This window comes from Myodes glareolus, chromosome X, assembly GCF_982192425.1.
Source record: "Myodes glareolus chromosome X, mMyoGla1.1, whole genome shotgun sequence".
Classification (NCBI taxonomy): Eukaryota; Metazoa; Chordata; class Mammalia; order Rodentia; family Cricetidae; genus Myodes; species Myodes glareolus.
This window is the reverse complement of record NC_142053.1, coordinates 36,236,418-36,256,879: the sequence shown is the minus strand read 5'-3', so window position 1 is coordinate 36,256,879 and position 20,462 is coordinate 36,236,418.

Sequence of the window (20,462 nt, the reverse complement as noted above, 5' to 3'; positions counted from 1 at the left end):
TAGGAATTTCACAACAGTGAGAAATATCTGCTCTGCTCCTGACAGCACCAATCTACTTAAAGAGGATGATGGACATCAAAGAGGCTCACTATGAAGTTGGTTAGCTATTCGGGCAAGAAACTGCTCTTGCCTGGACTGCTTGACTGAACATTGAAGACCCATAGGAAAATGACTGCTGAACTTGCCTAAAGGTGAGATGGTCCTTTGGGTTTTCTGCTTTATAAAAGACTCTACTAGACATTCTGCAGGATACAAAAGAAAGTAACTGGCACACTGCCAATATAGGCAGAACTGTCTTTGAAATTTCCTGCTTTGTAAAAAACGTCTGTTGGATACTATGAGCCTGTAGGTTGGAGATGTATGCCTCAATGGTATAGAAGAACTTTGGGTGACTGTCCAGGTAGCAAGACATTTCTCTCAACTCTAGAGTTTTGGAAGTTGCTTACAATGTACTTCCTTTTTACTTAGGTAATATATTTTTCTGAAGTCTTTGATGGAGTTGAATAATTTAGTTATATTTATAGCTTTCCTTAGTTATGACAAAAGATAAAATAGATATAAATATTGTAACTGTAATTCTTGTTTAATACCTGTTTTGTTATAAGTAGTTTTACTATATTAAAGTTAAAACCTTCCTTTTTATTTAGACATAAATGGAGAGATGATGTAGGAGTCTCCTCTGTGTTCTCTGATTACCATTAATGAATTACTTTGGACCTATAGCAAGGTAGAATTTAGATAGGCAGGGAAAGCTAGGTGGAATGTTGGGAGAAAGAAGGGTAGAATCAGTGGGAAGCCATGGAGCCTCTGCCAGATTCAGACAAGCTGAAATTTTGCCAGTAAGCCATTGCTATATGACAATACATAGATTAATGGAAATGGGATAAATTAATATGTAAGAGCTAGCCAATAAGAAGCTAGAGCTAATGGGTCAAGCTGTGATTTAATTAATAAAAATTCTGTGTGATTATTTTGGTTCTGGGCAGCCAGGACAAACAAGCAGTTTCTCATCCTATATTCTTCAACTCCATCAAAGATTCCAGAATGATATGTTATTACCTAAGTAAACAGGAAGTACATTGTAAGAAACTTACAAAACTTTAAAAGTCTAATGATATTCCACTTTGGAAAAGAATTTCTTCTTTTGTTTCCATGGAGGATGAGAACATGTAGATTGCTTCCAGACTATATGGTTTGGCAGACCACAACTGCCTGAAAGGTCACCATGAACATTCCCCCAAAATTGCTTCACCCAACTACTGACTGAGATGAATCTGGCACACAGGATATACCATGAAAGACCTGATTAACAGCACCTGCTTACAGAAACAAACTGTGTTAATTCTGTATTTTTGTGTCAAGAACTCCTTTTTAAGCCCTCTCAGGTTTTATATGGATTTAGTCCCACATTGCACACCAATTTGTTGGAAGAAGGAGTCACTTGTTCATCCCAGCATAAAAACAGACAGGTTTACAGTGAAATCTAATCAAAGACCAGAACATTATTCCGCATGCCTATGAATACCTGATATTTGACAAAGAAGCTAAAATTATACAATGGAAAAAAGAAAGCATCTTCAATAAATGGTACTGGATGTCAACATGTAGCAGAATTAAAATGGATTCATATATATCCCCATGCATAAAACTTAAGTCTCAATGAATTAAAGACCTCGATATAAATCCAACAACACTGAACCTGATAGAAGAGAAAGCAGGAATTAGCCTTTAATGCACGGGCACATGAGACCACTTTCTAAATATAATACCAGTAGCATTGACACTTAGGACAGCAATACATAAATGGAACCTCCTAAAACTGAGAAGCTTTGGTAAAGTAAAGGACACATTCAATAAGACAAAAAGGTGGCCTACAGAATGGGAAAAGATCTTTACCAACCCCACATCAGACAGAGGACTGATCTTAAAAATATATAAAGAACTCAAGAAATTAGATATCAAAATACCAAATAACTCAATTAAAAATTGGGTACAGAACTAAACAAAGAATTTTAATCAGAAGAATCTCAAATGGCTGAAAGACATTTAAGGAAATGGGATAGATGGGATGAAAGAAGGGACAGAGATGAGAGAGAAAAAGAGATATTTTGATTGAGGGAGCCATTATAGGGCTAGCAAGAAACCTGGCACAAGAGAAATTACCAGGAATCCACAAGGATGACCCCAGTTAAGACCCTAAGCAATAGAGAAGAAGGTCTTGAACTGGCCTTTCCCTGTAGTCAGACTGATGAATATCTTAAATATCCCCACAGGACCTTCATCCTGTAGCTGATGGAAACAGAGGCAGAGACCTTCATAGGAACACTGGACTGTGCTCCCAAAGTCCAGTTGAAGTGTGGGAGAGAATAATATTATGTGATATTTAATTTATTGAATATAGTATTTAAACTGAATTCCAGCAGATTGCCTTAAGTATATGTATTCACTTGAAGACATGAATCATCATAATTTGACTTAAACTCTATAGAATTGTAAAGATATTATTATTGTTTCAATTTTAATTTACAGATCAGATAACAATTTTGAGTGAGCCAAATTGTGACTATCTAACATAATACTATTAAAAGATAACAGGAAAATATATTTTAAATCACAATACAACATTGTTCAAGGAAGTTTATTCCCCTTCTTAAGTTCTATAGACTTAAAAAATGAATATTTAGCATAATCTCTTAAGGATATTTTTGGGACAATATTTGGCTATGGTTTCCCCTGACTGAAGTGAAATTTAAGGAAGTGTGGTCTTGACTAAATGTCTGAGTAAGTTGAACACAAGATTAATGTTTATCAACAAAGATATAATCTTATACTCTTTCCTACATGTGCCATTTTTATCATGATACTGTAGTAAATTGTCAATATTAGTACTGAAAATTAGGAATGAGGCAGAGTGTAAGAAATTCTTATCTACAAAACTGTTTTGAAAAAAATTCTATAATCATCAATTTGGAGACTCTATGATCTCAATATATATCATCCATTACATACTTCAAATGATAGAGGGGAAACTATTGAAATGTGGAACTTTACTTTCAGAATTATTTTTTAAAAAGTTTAGAAAGCTTTGACTTTGAGTTCATTGAAATTCAATTAGACCACTTGTGTTAGAAGAAAATTTGAGTTCAAGATCCTCAAAAAGTTCAAGTTCTACTTGAGATTCCGTGCTACACAGCTTCTATTTTTCATCAGACAACTGAATGTGCTGATGGGTTAATTAATCACATCAGCCCAACCTGAAGGCAACAGTTTCAAATTATTCAATGGAGTGTTGTCAATGTCAATGATTTCTTATTATATGCCTTCATGAAGGAGAGTATATTATTAATGAACAAGTGTTTAACAGCCCTGTTACACACCAAAGGGTTTAAATTTAATCCCCAAGTTTCAAAATTTTTGTTACTAAAATTTCATTAAGCTCATGAAAGTTTTAGGATTCATGTACAGCCTCTGGAAAAAAACACATTTTAAATTTTTTGTTAAAAATAATAATACTATTTATCTCAACACTAAATCTTTTTTAAATATTCGTAACCAATGTTCTTTCTCGTTCCAAGACTTATTTCCCTCATTTTTCTTTACTTCTTTCTTCCTTCCTTTTATTTTTCTTTCTACTTTTTTCTCACTATGTAGCTCAAATATCTTGATCTAATATAGTATAGAATAGTATCAAACTTGCTGTCTTCCTTCTTGCCCCATCTGGATATATAGGTGTGGATTACCATAAATAAAATTCAAGTTATATTTTATTTTATATTTTTAACTACATGGGTTTCTTTAGTAACATATGGGTTAGTAGGAAAGATCTAGTTAACTAATTGTCAAGATACTCTATTTATAGAAACCTTTATGGTTCATTTTATAAACATACCATATTTGTATTATATATTCATCCCTTGATTGACATTGAAGATGTTGCACTTTCCTGGCTATTGCAAATAGAGTGATAATTAAAAAACCCACAAATGACTCTGCAGTGTTATATAGTCTCCTTTGGGTATAAGCTAAAACCAGTGAGTGGATCTGCATTATTTGGTAGTTTGACAAATTTTTATTGGTCTCAGTAATGACTGTAACACTTTTTACTAGTACTGGTACTAAAAAACTGTTCTACTTTTCCCACATTCATTCAAGAATTTTCATCATTTGTTCCTTGGATTTAGTCATTCTGTTTGGGATAAGATGAAATTTTATAGTAGCCTCATTTTGCATGTTGTTGGTACCACATTCTGTATTGATTTTTGTTGTGATAAAACACCAAGAACAAGACAACTCTGGAAAAATAAGAAAGAAAGAGGATTTTTTTTGATTTATGATTAAAAAAGTTTTAGTTTATGATGGTGGAAAGTATTACAGGAAAGAACAGGCAAGGCAGTTGTAGCAGCAAGCTGAAAATGTGAACACTAGAAATAGTTCTAGGCTTGTAACCTAAAAGCCCACCCCCAGTAAGATACTTCCTCCAGTAAGAAAAAACTTGTACCTACAGAAATAACAAGAATGACTATGGTCTAAGTGTTCAAATACATGAACCTATAGTATTCTATTTTAAACATTCTATTTTAAACCATAATACCACTATTTCACCAGTAGGCATGTCTGTATGAACCAGTCATTATTATACCTCATGAAGTTTAAATCTGTGAAATTAAGGTGATTATTTTTCTTCTTTAGTAGGATACAGAGCATTTTCCTGTGCTATAAAAGAAAACCAGTATGAATCAAGTTGTGTACCATCTTGATTTCACAATATTCTATGTCTCAATTAGGTAGTATCTTCAACAGTAAAGTCTTACCAGCAAATTATGGAGGGTAACCAAGAGCAACAGAAATAGGTTGCAATTTTCTGGTACTTGTGAGACCTCATTACCCAAGGACTCAAAGTCAAAGAGAAGTAACCCAATCCCGATACCAGGCATTTTATTTGTTAGCATCTGTTATCTTGCAGGGACATATATGAGATAATGTCACCCAAAGCTATAGATAAATTTAATAATAACTCTCCTACTGGGCATGAGAAACCTTTGTTCAAGTTGTTGGCAAAACACTGCTCTCACAAATCATATGCTATTATCATTTCATTAGGTAGCCTCAAAACAGCTGAAGGCAAATCCCTATTTCTGATGATACCACATACAGGAGATTTTGAGAAATCACAATAGAACTGACTTAGAAGTGTCCACCCTGAGGAGCACCAGATTGCTCATCATACCAGAGCATGTTATGTAAGCTGCCAATGCTAGAAAGTAAGTAATAATTCTACACAACTCTGAAACTGCAAGCCAGTCCCAATTAATTATTTTTCTGTAAAAGAGCTCTCATGGTCATGGTGTCTCTTCACAGCAATAGATACCCTAAGTCAGACAAAAGTTGATATCATGGACTGGGGTTTTGCTGTATAGAGCTGCCCATGCTTATATTTAGAGAAATATAGTCTTAGGGATTTTGGATTAGGAAATCAGTGGGGCATCATGGGCCATTCTACTAGAAACATGGAAAACAGTGGTGCTGAGGGTGATGTGAACTGTAGGGAATGAACTCAAGAGGTTTCAGAGGAGGAGAATGTTAAGGAATGTTCTAAAGACAGATCTTGTGATATATTGGTGAAGAATGTAGTACGTTTTTGCCTTTTTCTGAAGAGTCTGAGTGAGGCTAAATTGAAGAGTTTAAGACTAACTACATTGTCAAGAAATTTCAAACAGCTTAATGTTGACTTTCTCATAGGGGTATTAGCATTCACTGTTATGAAGATAAATAAAGGAAAGAAGCAAGCTGAGCAAGGAAAAATTAAAAATTTACTATTGCACTAGGAAGTAGAATAGAGAGCTAACTCCCATGTTTAAAAGATAAATAGAATAAAGAAAATCCTGATATGAAATTGAATCAATGGAGTGGTGTCCTCACAGAAAGTCCTTAACAGCCTAATCTTCCAAATTTTGAAAAGAACAGTTTTGGTTCAGGCACGGTGTTGCAGGACTTTCATACCAGCTCTTAGAAGGCAGAGACTGGAATCCTGGTTGACCGTTTGTGATTCAGGACAATTAAACTTAGGCAGTGAAGTAAACCATTGAAACAGAATGTTAGTTAATATGTAACTGAGTGAAGGGCCCATGTTCTAGCCCCATAATGAAGAAGAACGTGACAGAATCTTACTCTGTGACTAAGGAAAGTCATAGGACAGGTGTGTGGCAGGTGGAGACCCTGACGGGCCATTGTGTGAAGCTGTGAAGGAGAAATCTGGATTACCTCAAAGACTCCAGATATTAGAGAGGCCAGAGTCTTGGGATACTTACTGAGGAAGACTAATACCAGGGAGTGGAACCATGCCAAGAAAAAAAAGTGAGTTGAAATCAACAATGCTGAATGCAGTTGAAGATCTGAAGGGCATTTTGACATTAGATATGGAGATGTAGAGATTGGAGTTTGTAACATGAAGGGGTCTGCTTGTTGGGGATCCTGTTTTGCCTGGTACCCCACAGCCGGGAAGCCCCAAAGAATATCACACAGAGGACTCCATAAGATTATAAACTGATTGGCGCATTAGGTCAGGCTTCTTATTAGACCTTGTAAATTATATTAACCCATTATTCTTATCTATGTTAGCCACATGGCTCCATACCATTCACAGAAGGGTAGGTTACATCTTGCCTCTCCGGTGGTCTGGGCAGAACTGGGAGGAATGGGCTTCCTCCTTCCCAGAATTCTCCTGTTCTCATCAACCCACCTCTACTTCCTGTCTGGTTGGGCAGCCTATACTTCCTTCCTAGCCAATGAGCATTCATTTAAAATATGACTGACAGAATACAGACAATTCTCCTACACCAGAAGGTTGCCCACCTAACTTTTGGTCTTGTTCTGGTAGAATTATTTTTTATTAATTTATTTATTTATTAAAAATTTCCACCTCCTCCCCACCTCCCTTTTCCCTTCCCCTCCACCCACCCCCTTCTTCTTCAGTCTTAAGAACAGTCAGGATTCCCTGCCCCATGGGAAGTCTAAGGTCCTCCCTCCTCCATCCAGGTCTAGGAAGGTGAGCATCCAAACAAACCAGGTTCCCACAAAGCCAGCCCATGCAGTAGAATCAAAACCCAGTGCCATTGTCCTTGGCTTCCTAGTCAGCTTTCATTGCCAGCCACATTCAGAGTGTCCAGTTTGATCACACGCTCCATCACTCCCAGTCCAGCTGGCCTTGGTGAGCTCCCATTAGATCAGTCCCACTGTCTCAGTGGATGGACGCACCCCTCGCTGTCCTGACTTCCTTGCTCATGTTTTCCCTCCTTCTGCTCCTCATTTGGGCCTTAGAAGCTCAGTCCAGTGCTCCAATGTGGGTCTCTGTCTCTATCTCCATCCATCACCAGATGAAGGTTCTATGATGATATGTAAGATATTCATCAGTGTGGCTATGGGAGAAGGCCAGTTCAGGCACCCTCTTATCTGCTCCCCAAGGAAAAAGCTGGAGAAATCTCCTTGAACCTGGGAACCCCTCTAGAGTCAAGTCTCTTGCAAACCTTAAAATAACTCCCTTAATTAAGATATTTGTGTCCCTGTTCCTATATCCACCCTTCCTCTATCCCACCCATCCCATTCCCCAAAGCTCTCCTGAATCCTCCCCTTCTCCCTTCTCTACCCATCTCCCCTTACACCCACCCCAACCAACTCACCCATGCATCCATCTTTTGCCTGGCAATCTTGTCTACTTCCAATATCCAGGAGGATAACATTATGATTTTCTTTGGGTTCACCTTCTTATTTAGCTTCTCTGGGATCATGAATTATAGGCTCTATGTCCTTTATTTATGGTTAGAATCCATTGATGAGTGAGTATATGCCATATTCATCTTTTTGAGCCTGGGTTATCTCACTCAGTAAAGCGTTTTCTATTTCCATCCATTTGCATGCAAAATTAAAGATGTCATTGTTTTTTACCGATGAGTAAAACTCTAAAGTGTATATGTTCCATACCTTCTTTAACCATTCTTCTATTGAGGGCCACCTAGGTTGCTTCCAGGTTCTGGCTATTACAAATAGTGCTGCTATGAACATAGTTGAACAAATACTTTTGTAGTATGGTTGGGCATCTTTTGGGTATATTCCCAAGAGTGGAATTGTTGGGTCCTGAGGGAGGTTGACTCCCAGTTTCCTGAGAAACCACCACACTGTTTACCAAAGTGGCTGCACAAGTTTGCATTCCCACCAACAATGGATGAGTGTTCCCCTTACTCCACATCCTCTCTGGCATAGGCTGTCATTGTCATTGGTGTTTTTGATTTTAGCTATTCTGACAGGTGTTAGAAGGTATCTCAAAGTTGTTTTGATTTTCATTTCCCTGATCACTACCAACAGCAATATATTGATTCAATGCAATCCCCATCAATATCTCAACAAAATTCTTCATAGACCTTGAAAGAACAATAAAAAAGTTTATATGAAAAAAAACCCAGGATAGCCAAAACAATCCTATACAATAAAAGTAATTCTGGAGGCATTACCATCCCTGATTTCAAGCTCTATTACAGAGCTACAGTAATGAAAACTGCATTGTATTGGCACACGAGCAGAGATATTGACCAATGGAATCGAATTGAAGACCCAGATATTAATCCATAAAACTATGAACACCTGATTTTCGGTAAGGAAGCTAAAATTATACACTGGAAGAAAGTAGGCATCTTTAACAGATGGTGCAGGCATAACTGGATGTCAACCTGTAGAAGAATGAAAATAGATCCATATCTATCACCATGCAGAATATTTTCTTAGTATGCTCCCTTCTCTATGTTTTGGAATGGTAATGTATGCTCTGTACCATTATATGTTGGAAATATATAATCTGCTTTTTGCTTTTGCTTTTAAAGTGGATTACAGTTACAAGATTGCATGGATTTTAGAAGAGACTTTGAAGTTTGGATTTTTAAACATTATTGAGACTGTGATAGACTATGAGGACTTTTGAATTTAAACTAAATTAATTTTGCATTATTTTATGGCTAGAAGCCTATGGGGGTCAGGGAGTAGAACTGGTTGTTTGAATAGGAATGGTCCTCATAGACTCTTGTTTAAGAGTGTTTGGCTAATATGACTTCTCACTATTAGAAAATAAGGCCTTGTTGGAGAAGGTGTGGCCTTGTTGGAGAAGGTGTGGCCTTGTTGGAGGAAAAGTGTCCTTGTGGAGGTGGTCATTGAGGTCTCATATATGCTCAAGCCATGCAGTGTAAGATTAATTTTTTGTTGCTTGTGGATCAAGATGTAGAACTGTCAACTCCTTATCCAGTATCATATCTGTCTAAAATTGAGGAAGTGGAGAAAAAAGATTTTAAAGTCAAGAGACCAGGGAATTCATTTTGAGACGATGTGTGCCATATGCCACAGGAAAGTTGCATCCTGGAAATCTCAACAATATGGTTGCCTACATGCTACCATTATTCTCACCAAAATGATAATGGACTAAATTTCTAAGCTGTCATCCAGTTCCAATTAAATGTTTTCCTTTATAAGAGTTTTCATCTTCATGATGTCTCTTCACAGCAGTAGAAACCCTAAGATAATTCCCAAATGTACAATACCAGCACTTACATCTTGATAGTACCCAATAGCTATCCATATATACTGAAAATTATGCTCACTATGAAGAAATTCATGCTTGGTTCTGGAAACCTAGCAAATTTTCTCTGGCTAGTGAGGTCCTTGATTTAGAAGTAAGCTTAATGCTGTCACTGTATAATGATTAATAAAACTCAGAGACAGAAATTGGAGTTCAACACCCTGAAGGTCAGAAAAGCAAATCAGCCAACCACTGGCTCTTATCTTTACCTCAATCTGAAATAGCCATCCTGCCTTCAGAAACCTCAGAATGATCCTGTGTGTGAGACCTGTCTCCTCTCATACTCCTCTTTAGTACTTGGGTTAAAGGTGTGCAACACTACTGCACAGTTTCTGTGGCAAACTATTGTGGCAACTAGGACTAAAGGTGTATGCCACCACTGCTTTGTCTGTTAGGCTGATCAGTGAAGCTCTTTTACTCTCTAAAGTATAGGAAAACTTTATTTAACAAAATAAAAATGAAATATCTATACCTATTTCTATATCTATGTCCATATCTATATATATTCTATATATGTATATATCCATATCTTTCTATATTTCTAGGATAGTGATATCTATGAGAGATGGATAGATGATAGATACAAAGATAAATACATAGATGGATGGATAGATAGATAGATAGATAGATAGATAGATAGATAGATAGATAGATTCTATTATCCCAGATAAGTTATGTGGAGACAAAAAAGTGGAGATTTTAATGTGTATATCTTAATTTACTTTTAAGCAATATATCATGCTAACTGTATAAAAATAAAAATCATACAAAATTGTATGTTATACTATTGTAACTATTTCTAATCAAATTCCTTTGTTTTACTGTTACCTTGTCTAAATAATCAAATGACAAATTTTAATAAGGAAATGTTTAAGGAATCCTGATATGCTAAACAAACTTATACATGATATTTTAAAGTTAATTGAATTTAGGCATCCCAATATCCTTTTGGAGAAGTTAAAGAGGTAAGAGCTTTCTATGCAAACAGAATGGATAAAGGAATTAGATGACTATCAGAGAACTAGATACAACAATAGGAGAATAGTCCAAACAACTTTTTTTTTTACCTAAATTAATATAAAAGTACTTTCTTCTGTTCTCTAAACAACATGGATAAACTGTGCAGATCAATATCTGCTGTATTAGAAATCTATGGATTTGGACTAGAGGCGATCTTCAGGGCTTTGCTGATCAATTTTCTTGTCTTCAGGTGAGATTGTCTCTAAAATACTTTAGACAGCTGAGTATTATAATTTCAATAATTTCAAGCTAGAGCAATCAAGTTGCCTTCTCTATTTAATCAAATTCTTTGTTGAAGAACTTTTATTATTTAAACATTTATTTACAGCAAAGTACAAACCTGAATCTGCAGAATAGACAAAACAGGCTATCTAGAATGAAGCATGACTTTGTACATACACTTACTTGGAGAAATGAGAGTGAAAGTATGTGTCCTTTTCATGTGTTTCCTAGTAGGCTAAGTTCTATGTGCACTATACAAAAGAATTACTAAAGTATGAGTTCATATGTTAAAGAATCTGAAAATAATTTTATATTTCCGAACTCAATTTTGAAGTTCAATAACATCAACATATAGTGCCAAAAGAAGCAGTAACAAAAATAAATTCGAATGTCTCATGATAAAGATACATATGCAGAAATTTACCCCGTAAAAAATGGAAGAGCATAAGCCTCTGGCATTGCAACATGATTTAAAAATGATTTAAGAAATTATTGATATACTAGAAAAGAAGCTCATTTGTGAGTCATTTGCCTAGCATATACCAGAACCTAACACTCAGACCTAGGTTCCACTCATGGTGTGGTAAAAATAAATAAATAAGTAGACAAAGTCCAAGAAGTTACAGTCATTTCTCATTTTTTCTTTCTTCTCCTTTTATTTGTTTGTTGATTTATTTTTTGGTGGTTGAGAAAGATACAGTGCCTCAATCATTATAGCATGCAGTCTATTTCTAAGTTATATTACCAATGCTTGCATAGTTTCTTTGTAAATTTGAGGAAAATGCTATTTTCTTTGAAAATTATTATTGTTTTGTCTATATTTTTACGTGTATTTATCAATTCACGAAGTGCTTTTTTTTTTATCAATTCCAGTCTTTTGCTCCCCTCTGCAGCTTGTGACATGGTGGCAGGCAATGCCTCTAGGTCTCTTTTATTAAGCTTAAAATCTCTGCAGCTTAAAACTTGTGGCTTTTCCATACAACATGTGACTGCTGTCATTTTTACTGGGGTCAGGTGACTTCGTTGCCATATTGGCTGAGAGCCAGGTCAGGTGACCAAGTTTCACCATCTTTACTGAGGTATTCCCTGCCTGGTTCACCAGTATGACTTTGCCACCATCTTGGCTCACAGTCAGGTCAGGTGACCAAGTTCTCCCATCTTTATTGAAGTATGCCCTGCCTTGTCCCCTGGTTTATTTATGTTTTTTCACTAAATTCCTCTTGTTGATTCTGTTGCCTGTGTTTTGCACAGTCACATGCCTTTGGTAGGGCCCACCAAGAACATCCACCTTGCCTAATTCCTGTTCACTCTCTCTGTGTGTGAACACACATGTAACTTAAATGTACCTATGCTTAATGTTATAATTGTTTATTGCATATCATTTCAGACTACAAAAACAGTAAGTCTCATGTTGGTTTTTTTTTAAGTAAATTTTATTAAAGTACAAAAGTTCCCATCTCCGCCCCCCCCTCCCAACACCCTCCCACTCCCCCATCCCCCCTCCTCCTCCCCCTCCGTCCCCCAGGGCAGTCAGGGTTTCCTGCCCCGTGGGAAGCCCCAGTTCCCTCCCCCTCCCTCCAGGTCCAGGAAGATGAGCATCCAAACAGACTGGATCCCCAAAATCCAGCATATGCAGAGGAAACAGGTCCCAGTATCATAGTCAATGGCCCTTCAGAAAGACTTCGGGCCAGCCACAGTCAGAGAATCCGGCCAAATTCCAAGAATCTGGCCAGATCACCTCCTCGTTCAGTCCCAGTCCAACTGGCCCCGGCAAACTCTCATTAGATCCGTTCCCCCGTATCAGTGGGTGACAGCATCCCTCGCAGTACTGATTTCATTTTTCATGTTCTTCCTCCCTCCGCTCCTCATCTGGACCTCGGGGGGCTCAGTCCGATGCTCCAATGTGGGTGTCCGACTGCATCGCCGGCCTTCGCCGGACGAAGGATCTATGGTGATAAGCAAAATACACATCAGTATGGTTATGGGCCACGGCCGATTCAGGCACCCCCTCCTCTGTCCAGAGAACAATCTGGGGGATCTCTCCTTGGACCTGGGAACCCATATATAATCAAGTCTCCTGTATACCCTAAAATGACTCCCTTAGTTGAAATATATTCTTCCCTGATCCCATATTCATCCTTCCTCCCTCCCCCCCCATCCCAGGCCACCGAGCTTTCCCCGTTCCTCCCCTACTCCCTTTTCTCCAACCCTCTCCCCCTCCACCAACCCTCCCACCCACCCATGCACCCGAGGTTACCTGGGACTCTTGTCTATTTCCTACCTCCTGGTGGATAGCTAAATAATCCTCATCAGGTTCATCTTCTTATTTAGCTTCTCTAGGATCACGAATAATAGGCTCAAAGACCTTTAATTATGGTTAGAATCCACTTATAAGTGAATACATACCGTGTTCCTCTTTTTGGGTCTGGCTTACCTCACTCAGTAAAGCGTTTTCTATTTCCATCCATTTGCATGCAAAATTCAAGATGTCATTGTTTTTTACCGCTGAGTAAAACTCTAATGTGTATATGTTCCACACCTTTTTTAACCATTCTTCTATTGAGGGGCACCTAGGCTGTTTCCAGGTTCTGGCTATTACAAATAGTGCTGCTATGAACATAGTAGAACAAATGCTTTTGTAGTATGTTAGGGAATCTTTAGGGTATATTCCCAAGAGAGGAATTGCTGCGTCCTGAGGGAGGTTGACTCCCAGTTTCCTGAGAAACCGCCACACTGATTTCCACAGTGGCTGCACGAGTTTGCATTCCCACCAACAATGGATGAGTGTTCCCCTCACCCCACATCCTCTCCAGCATAGGCTATCATTGGTGTTTTTGACTTTAGCTATTCTGACAGGTGTAAGATGGTATCTCAAAGTGGTTTTGATTTGCATTTCCCTGATCGCTAAGGAGGTTGAGCATGACCTTAAGTGTCTTCTGGCCATTCGAAGTTCATCTGTTGTGAATTCTCTGTTAAGTTCAGTACCCCATTTTTTAATTCAGTTAATTAGAGTTTTAGTGCCTAGTTTCTTGAGTTCTTTGTATATTTTGGAGATCAGACCTTTGTCTGATGAGGGGTTGGTGAAGATCTTCTCCCAGTCAGAAGGCAGCCTTTTTGTCCTACTGACAGTGTCCTTTGTTTTACAGAAGCTTCTCAGTTTTAGTAGATCCCATTTATTCATTGTTTCTCTTATTGTCTGTGCTGCTGGGGTCCTACTTAGGAAGAGGCCTCCTGTGCCTATATCTTGTAGACTACTTCCCACTTTCTCTTCTATCAGGTTCAAAGTGGACGGATTAATGTTGATGTCTTTAATCCATTTGGACTTGATTTTTGTGCATGGTGATAGATATGGATCTACTTTCATTTTTTTACAGGTTGACATCCAGTTATGCCAGCACCATTTGTTAAAGATGCTTTCCTTCTTCCATTGTATACCTTTAGCTCCCTTGTCGAAAATTAGGTGTTCATAAGTTTGTGGGTTAATATCTGGGTCTTCTATTCGATTCCATAGGTCGACTTCTCTGTTCTTATGCCAATACCAAGCTGTTTTCAATACTGTAGCTCTATAATAGAGTTTGAAGTCAGGGATGGTAATGCCTCCAGAAGTTATTTTATTGTATAAGATTGTTTTGGCTATCCTGGGTTTTTTGTTTTTCCATATAAACTTGATTATTTTTCTCTCAAGGTCTGTGAAGAAGTTTGATGGGATTTTGATGGGGATTGCATTGAATCTATAGATTGCTTTTGGTAGAATTGCCAATTTTACTATGTTGATTCTCCCAATCCAAGAGCAGGGGAGGTCTTTCCATTTTCTGGTATCCTCCTCAATTTCGTTCTTCAAAGACTTAAAGTTCTTGTCAAATAGGTCTTTCACTTCCTTGGTTAGAGTAACTCCAAGATATTTTATGCTATTTGTGGCTATCATGAAAGGTGATGCTTCTCTGATTTCCCTCTCTGCTTCTTTATCCTTTGTGTATAGGAGGGCCACTGATTTTTTGGAGTTGATCTTGTATCCTGCCACGTTACTAAAGGTGTTTATCAGCTGTAGGAGTTCTTTGGTAGAGTTTTTGGGGTCACTTATGTAAACTATCATATCGTCAGCAAATAACGAAAGTTTAACTTCATCCTTTCCAATACGAATCCCCTTGATCTCCTTATGTTGTCTTATTGCTATTGCTAGAACTTCAAGCACTATATTGAAGAGGTATGGAGAGAGTGGACAGCCTTGTCGTGTTCCTGATTTTAGTGGAAAGGCTTTGAGTTTCTCTCCATTCAGTTTGATGTTAGCTGTCGGCTTGCTGTATATTGCTTTTATTATATTTAGGTATGATCCTTGTATCCCCAGTCTCTCCAACACCTTTATCATAAATGGGTGTTGAATTTTGTCAAATGCTTTTTCAGCATCTAGTAAGATGATCATGTGGTTTTTTTCTTTCAGTTTATTTATATGATGGATTACATTGATAGATTTGTGTATGTTGAACCAGCCCTGCATCTCTGGAATGAAGCCTACTTGATCATAATGGATAATATTTCTAATGTGTTCTTGGATTCGGTTTGCCAGTATTTTATTGAGAATTTTTGCGTCGATGTTCATGAGTGAGATTGGCCTGTAATTATCTTTCTTGGTTGTGTCTTTGTGTGGTTTTGGTATTAGGGTAACTGTAGCTTCATAAAAGGAGTTAGGCAATGACTCTTCTGTTTCTATATTGTGGAATACGTTAAGGAGTATAGGTATTAGCTCTTCCTGGAAGTTCTGGTAGAATTCTGCATTGAAACCATCTGGTCCTGGGCTTTTTTTGGTAGGGAGATTTTTGATAACAGCTTCTAATTCTTCGCGACTAACAGGTCTATTTAGATTGTTCACCTGTTCTTGGTTAAACTTTGGTATATGGTACTTATCTAAAAAAATGTCCATTTCTTTTACATTTTCCAACTTTGTGGCATATAAACTTTCATAGTAAGATCTAATGATTCTCTGAATTTCCTCTGTGTCTGTGGTTATGTCCCCCTTTTCATCTGATCTTATTAATTTGCATGTTCTCTCTCTGCCGTTTGATTAATTTGGATAGGGGTTTGTCAATCTTGTTGATTTTCTCCAAGAACCAGCTTTTTGATTCATTTATTCTTTGGATTGTTTTCTCTGTTTCTATTTTGTTGATTTCAGCCCTCAGTTTGATTATTTCCAGTCTTCTGGATCTCCTGGGTGAATTAGCTTCTTTTTTTTCTAGATCTTTCAAGTGTGCTGTTAAGTCTCCAATGTGTGCTTTCTCCGCTTTCTTTAATTGGGCACTTAGTGCTATGAACTTTCCTCTTAGCACTGCTTTCTTAGTGTCCCATAGGTTTGAGTATGTTGTGTCTTTGTTTTCATTAAATTCAAGGAAGAGTTTAATTTCTTTCTTTATTTCTTCCTTGACCCAGGGGTGATTTAGTAGTTGACTGTTCAGTTTCCATGAGTTTGTTGGCTTCCTGGGGGGAGCATTGTTGTTGAATTCTAATTTTAGTCCATGGTGATCTGACAAGACACAGGTAGTTACTAATATTTTTTTGTATCTGTGGAAGTTTGCTTTGTTACCAAGTATGTGGTCAATTTTCGAGAGGGTTCCATGAGCTGCAGAGAAAAAGGTGTATTCTTTCCTATTTGGGTGGAGTGTTCTATAGATGTCTGTTAAGTCCATTTGATTCAATACCTCCAATAGATCTCTCAATTCTCTGTTTGGTTTCTGTCTGATTGACCTGTCCATTGGTGAGAGAGGAGTGTTGAAGTCTCCTACTATTAGTGTGTGTGGTTTGATGACCGCCTTGAGTTCTAGAAGAGTTTCTTTTACATATGTGGGTGCCTTTATATTAGGAGCATAGATATTCAGGATTGAGACTTCCTCCTGATGAATTGTTCCAGTTACGAGTATGAAATGTCCATCTCCATTTCTTCTGATTGATTTTAGTTTGAAGTCGATTTTGTTAGATATTAGAATGGCCACACCCGCTTGTTTCTTAGGTCCATTTGCTTGGAAAACCTTTTCCCAACCCTTTACTCTGAGTAGGTGTCTGTTTTTGTGGTTGAGGTGTGTTTCTTGTAAACAGCAGAATGCTGGATCCTGTTTTCGTATCCAATCTCTAAGTCTGTGCCTCTTTATAGGTGAATTGAGTCCATTGATATTAAGTGATATTAATGACCAGTGGTTGTTGACTCCGGTCATTTTTTTTTTTTTTTTAGGTAGTAGAGTGTATGTGTTTTTCTTCTTTGATTTGTGCTTGTGAATGGTTGCTAGATGTTCGAGTTATTGTAGGCAGTGTTGGGAATGTTGGATTCTTTCGGTAGTGATTTTCCTTCTAATATTCTCTGTAAGGCTGGATTAGTAGCTACGTATTGTTTAAATTTGTTTTTATCCTGGAATATTTTGTTTTCTCCGTTGATAGTGAACAATAGCTTGGCTGGGTATAGTAGCCTGGGTTTGCATCCATGGTCTCTTAGTTTCTGCAGTACCTCTATCCAGGATCTTCTGGCTTTCATGGTTTCCATAGAGAAATCCGGTGCAAGCCTGATAGGTTTACCTTTATAAGTTACTTGACCTTTTTCCTTTGCAGCTCTTAAAATTTTTTCTTTAATATGTATGTTTTGTGTTTTGATTATTATATGGCGAGGGGATGTTTTTTTCTGATCCAGTCTATTCGGTGTTCTGTATGCTTCTTGAACCTTCATAGGATTATCATTCTTTAGGTTGGGAAAGTTTTCTTCTATAATTTTGTTGAATATATTTTCTGGTCCTTTGATCTGCAGTTCTTCTTCTTCTTCAATCCCTATTATTCTTAGATTTGGTTTTTTTATTATGTCCCAGATTTCCTGAATGTTTTGTGAAGAGAATTTGTTGGATTTGCCGTTTTCTTTGACCAGAGCATTTATTTTCTCTATGGTATCTTCAGATTCCGAGATTCGTTCTTCTATCTCTTGTATTCTATTGGTTATGCTTGCTTCTGTAGTCTCCGTTCGTTTACCTAGGTTTTCCATATCCAGCCGGTTCTCCGTTTGTGTTTTCTTCATTGCCTCCATTTCAGTTTTCAATTCTTGCACTGTTTCCTTTACTTGTTTGATTGTTTTTTCTTGGTTTCTCAGGGTCTCATTCACGGATTTACTTAGTTCTTCAAACTTTTTGTTATATTTCTCATCAATTTCTATACTCATTTCTTCAAACTTTTTGTTATATTTCTCATCCAATTCTTTAAGGGAGTTATTCATATCCTGTTTAAGGGACTCTATTGCTTTCATAATGGCACTTTTTTCCACTTCTTCTGGGTTAAGGTGTTCAAGCCCTTCTGTTGTAGGGTCCTTGGGATCTGGTGTTTTCATGTTGTTTTTCAGATTGTTGGATGAGGTCTTGCCTTGGCGTCTGCCCATCTCTTACTTCAAATGTTCTCTATTGGAACTTCTGTTACCCGGGTCAGGTTCCCTTCTTGGGCAGGGACTTCACTGACAGAATGCCCACCTTTCCTCAGGCAGGCTATTGAAGCACAGGCTCTCCCTCTTTCCTGGATGCGCTTACAATGCAGGCTCAGTTTGCAAGGCAGCTGAGCTGGGGAAAATATTATGGCCCCAGGGGGAAGGGAGAAATATAGGAATTCGTACCTGGATGGGAGCTGGGATGGCAGGCAGGAGGGGGTAGCCAGCACTGCAGGGCGACCTGGGCGACCGTGGGTTCAGGGAATGCCAAAGCTCTTCCTCACCAGGACCCTGTCAAGGCCCGAAGCAAACTCACACCTCCGATGGCCCTCTGCTAGAAGTCAGGGCCCCTGCTGCTCAGGAATGTGGCTGAGCTGGCACCTGGACCACCTGTCCTCAGGGAGGCCTTTAGGACCCAGGAACTGCCTGGAGCCGAGCTGCGCCTACAGCCAAGGCCCAGCTTGCAAGGCAGCTGAGCTGGGGAAATTTTATGGCCCCAGGGGGAAGGGAGAAATATAGGAATTCGTACCTGGATGGGAGCTAGGATGGCAGGCGGGAGGGGGTAGCCAGCACTGCAGGGCGACCTGGGCGTCTATGGGGTCGGGGAACACCCAAGCTCCTCCTCACCGGGACCCTGCCACGGCCCGAAGGAAACTCACCCCACCGATGGTCCTCTGCTAGAAGTCAGGGCCCCTGCTGGATGGGAGCCGGGATGGCAGGCGGAAGGGGGTAGCCAGCACTGCAGGGCGACCTGGGCGTCTATGGGGTCGGGGAATGCCCAAGCTCCTCCTCACCGGGACCCTGCCACGGCCCGCAGTCTCATGTTTTAAACTGGTATGTACTTTTAAGTCTCTTACAAAAATACTTTATATTTAATCCAACCTTCATTCAAAATATATTAAGCTGTTCTCTACTATTGTCAGTTCTGCCATTAACCTTCTATTGCAAATAGGTTTTTCTTCTTTTTGTCTTTTTACGAGCGTAAATCTTGCCTGTTAAGTTGAGAGCCAGTGCAGTCAAGCTCAGATCCAGCCCTCCAGGCAGATTCTATACTGTAGTTATACCTGATAAACAGCCCTCAACTGCTCTGAGATCTAGGGTATATGACATTTAAATATTTAATTTATAAAAACTTTTCATAACAAAAAGAGACAGGTTAGTTTCTAGCAACAGCACTCTATTTCTTCCAAAGAAGACAGTAGAAAAATGGGCATAGAACAACGTCCAACTGCAGTTTGCTTCAACTGCCAAGCACTGACCACTGGGCAAAACTTCTTTTTATATAAACTGAAGATCATCTGACGTGGACAGAATCTCTAGAATTGGCAGCCTAGCTGCTCAGGTCAAGGTACACTCTTCTTCCTACAGATTTCTTATCCCACAGGATCTTCTGGAGCCTGGCAAGCCCTGTGTTAAACAGCAGAAGGCAAATACAACATTCAGTGACCATGGAGGACCCTGAGGAGTAGCTCTGGGTGCCAACCAAGTAAGTTCTCTATCGTTGCTATCACTGGTGTTTTTGATCTTAATCAGTCTGACAGGTGTAAGATGGTATCTCAGAGTCATTTTAATTTGAGTTTCTCTAATGGCTAAAGATGTTTATCCTTTCCTTAAGTATCTCTTGGCCATTTGAGAGTCTTCTGTTGAGAATTCTCTGTTTAGATCTGTATCCTAATTTTGCCTTAAGACCTCATTTCTCCCATGCATCTCTGAATAATTGCTTATTTTTGCCTATATCTTTTTTTTGTTCAGATGGGAAAGTAGACATCAAAGTTCCACACCTATCGCATAAAATCCTGGAGTTTCAGAGTACATTTTACTTAAACTGCAGTAACTTTACACTCCAGCTCATAGGACAGTATAACTTCTTCACATTTTCCAAAATATCAGAATTTGTCATTTTTAGACATCATATTATCAATTGCAACCAGGTTTCCCTGAGACTGAGGGATCTGTTTGGTAAGCTTTTTGAATTAAATTTTATATTATTTGTTGTTCTTGTTAATTAGAAAAATTCCAACATAGATGCTATTCCATTTAGTTTTGGAACTTTAGGGTAAACTTTAACTGAGAGAAAAGGACCATAGGAGTTTGATAGGATAAAGAATACTAAGAGAACAACTAACCAGTGCTCACATGGGCTCAGAGAAACTGAATGGGCAAGTA